This window comes from Neomonachus schauinslandi, chromosome 1 (genome assembly GCF_002201575.2).
Source record: "Neomonachus schauinslandi chromosome 1, ASM220157v2, whole genome shotgun sequence".
Lineage (NCBI taxonomy): Eukaryota > Metazoa > Chordata > Mammalia > Carnivora > Phocidae > Neomonachus > Neomonachus schauinslandi.
In genome coordinates, this window is record NC_058403.1 from 71,979,777 (window position 1) to 71,983,337 (window position 3,561).

Genomic DNA, 3,561 nt, shown 5'->3' on the forward strand with positions numbered 1-3,561 from the left:
GTGTCATTTGCAGAGCAGATTTTTAAATTTTAAATTTGTAGACCAATTTATCAATTTTTTAAATTTATGGATGAGGCTTTTCATCTAAGAACTCTTCACCAAGCCGTAGATCATGAGGATTTTCTCCTATGTTATCTCCTAAAAGTTTTACAGTTTTATGTTTTACATTTAAATCCATGATCCATTTTGAATTAATTATTGTAAAATGTATGAGGTGTAGTTTCTTTTTTTCTTTTGCTCTTGAATATCCACTTGCTCCAGCACCAGCTCCAACATTTGTTGAAAAGACTATCCTTCCATTGAGTTGCTTTTGCACCTTTGTTAAAAATCAGTTGACCCTACTTGTGTGGATCTGTGTCTGGATTATGTATTCTGTTCCATTCATCCACGTGTCTCTCTCTCTTGATTTCTGTAGCTATGTTAAGTCTTAAAAATCAGGTAGAATGATTTCTCCCACTTTATTCTTTTCTAGAATTGTTCATCTTCCCATGCAAATTTTAGAATAAGTTTGTCCGTATCTATAAAAAATTTGCTGGGTTTTGGTAGAAATCTTGTGACATCTGTATATCAACTTTGGGAGAATTAACATATTTTATGTTGCATATTCCTATCCAGGGGTATCCTTGTCTCTCTGTTTGCTTAGATTCTCTTTGATGTTTTTCACCAGCATTTTGAGGTTTTCAACATTTAAGTGTTGTATATGTTTTGTTAGATTTACACCTAAGTATTTATTTCTTCTGAGTGATAAGGTTTTTTGTTTGTTTGTTTGTTTGTTCGTTTTGTTTTTTAAGAGAGAGAGAGGGCAAGGAGGAGGGATAGAGGGGCAGAAGGAGAGAGAGAATCTTAAGCAAGCTCTATACCCAGTGGTGGAGCCCCAGTTGGGGTTCAGTCTCACAACCCTGAGATCATGACCTGAGCTGAAATCAAGAATTGGGTGCTTAACTGACTGAGCCACCTAAGTGGTTATATTTTTAATTTCAGTGTCCGTGTCTTTACTGCTAGTATATAGAAATACAATTGATTTTTGTATGTTTATCTTGCATCTTACAATCTTGCTGAACTCATTTATTCTAAAAATGTGTTTTGTAGTGTTTCTTTTCTTGGATTTTCTAATAGACACCCATGTCATTTGCAAACAGGGAGACTTTTATTTCTTCCTTTCCAGTCTGTATGCCTTTTATTTCCCTTTTTTTGCCTTATTGCCCTGACTAGACCTTCTAATACTGTGTTGAATAGCAGTAATGAGAGTAGATATTCTTGCATTGTTTCTGATCTTAGGGGAAAAGTATTCAGTCTCTCACCATTAAGTATGATGTTAGCTGTAGGTTTAAAAAAGTATTTTCGTATCAAGTTGAAGAAGTCCACCTCTAGTTCTATTTTTTGGAGAGGTTTTTTTTTCTTTTAGACTTATTTATTTATTTTAGAGAGAAAGCATAGAGAGAGAGCATGTGTGTGAGTGGGGAAGGGGCAGAGGGAGAGGGAGAGAATCTCAAGCAGACACTCTGCTGAGAGAGGAGCCCTGGGGGCGGGCTTTGTAATTTCATGCCCCTCCGTTCCTTACACCTAAGTTATAACATGTATTACAGTTATGTCTGTTATAAACCACACAAGGCTGTGATATAGTTTTTGTTTTATTTTATTATTTTATTTTTTTTAAAGATTTTATTTATTTATTTGACACAGAGAGAGAGACACCTAGAGAGGGAACACAAGTAGGGGGAGCGGGAGAGGGAGAAGCAGGCTCCCGGCCGAGCAGGGAGCCCGATGCGGGGCTCGATCCCAGGACCCTGGGACCATGACCCGAGCCGAAGGCAGACGCCCAATGACCGAGCCACCCAGGAGCTTCTAGTTTTTGTTTTAAACAGTTGTATAATATTATATATAAATATATATTTTAAGATTTATTTATTTTAGAGAAAGTGAGAGTGCACACCTGTGAGAAAGCACAAATGGGGGGAGGGGCAGAGGGAGAGAATCCCAAGCAGATTTCATGCTGAGCGAGGAGCCTGACATGGAGCTCCGTCTCAGGACCCATGAAATCAAGACCTGAGCTGAAACCAAGAGTTGGACGCTCAACTGACTGAGCCACCCAGGTGCCCCAAACAGTTGTATACATTATAAAGAAATTAAGAGGAAATACAGTTTTTGTCTTGTTTTATATTATAAAGAAATTAAGAAGAAAAATGTAGAGTTTTGTATTTATCCAGATATTTTTTATTTCTAATGTTCTTTTCTTTCTGAGGAACTGAGTTCCCATTTGGTATCATTTCCTTTCAGCTTGGAAAACCTCTTCTGCATTCATTGTAGTCAAGTCTGTTGGTGACAGATTTGCTTAGTTTTCCTTTATTTGAAAGTTTATTTCTCTTTGGTTCTTGAAGAATATTTTCACTGAATCTAGTATCCTGGGTTGACAAGATTTTTTTTTTTTAATTTTAGCCCTTAAAATGTTATTCTACTCTCTTCTGGCTTTCATAATTTCTGGTGAGATATCAGCTCTGAATTGGGTTATTGTTCTCCTGCGTGTAATGTGTCATTTTCTCTTACTTCTTTCAAGATTTTCTCTTTATCATTGGCTTTCAACATTTGACTATGGTGTTAATGAGATTTTCTTTATGTTTACACTGCTTTCTGTTCAGTGAACATCTTGAATCTATAAATTTATATCTTCATATTTGAAAAGATTTGGCATTGAATTCCTTCAGTTTTTTTTCTGCTCCATTTTCCTTTTCCTCTTCTTTAGAGACTATGTAGATGTTGATTGAGTCTCTGCTAATTTATACTTTTACTCTTTGTTTAAATTGAATAATTTCTATTGTTTCATCTTCAAGTTCACTTTCTCTTTTCTTCCATGATTTTTCATATAGTGATGTAAAGAAGAATTTTGATATTATATTTTTCGATTCTAGAATTTCCTTTTTTTTTTCATTTTTCTTTGCTGAGATTTCTTTTCCCTGAGATTTCACTGTGAGCACATTTTCTTTTATTTCATTGAAGATAGTTATAATACATGCTAGAAATTCCTTGTTTGTTAATTACAACACCTGGGTGATCTGTGGTTGTCTCAGGTTATATTCTTTTATCCTGAGAATGTGTTTTATTTTCCTGGTGCTTTGTATTTTAAATAATTTTGGATCAGATTCTGGACATTATGTGTGTTAAATTGTATAGATTCTGGACTTCAGTACTTTTTCTCTGCTGGATATGGTTTCTTTTGTTTTATCAGGCAACTATTTTGCTTGGATTAAACTGTAAACTCTGTTTCTTAGGCAACAATGACATTATCCATTCAGATCTTTCTTCAATAGTTTAGCTGCTTGCGTCTTCTCTTTGTGTGTGTGGTTCAGGGTTCAGACAGAGATGTGGACAGACAGACTTTTGGCATCTTCTTTCTCCCTTTTTCCCTTTAAGGATTTACCCTCTTTCTCTTCACAATCATGGTTTCTTCGGTTTCTAGACCAGAAAAGATTGTTTTTTTTCACCAGTGCCCACTCCATCCCCTCACCGCACTACACATTGTATCCATTTTATCTGGTGTCAACAAAGAATATGACTTTCCCTCAT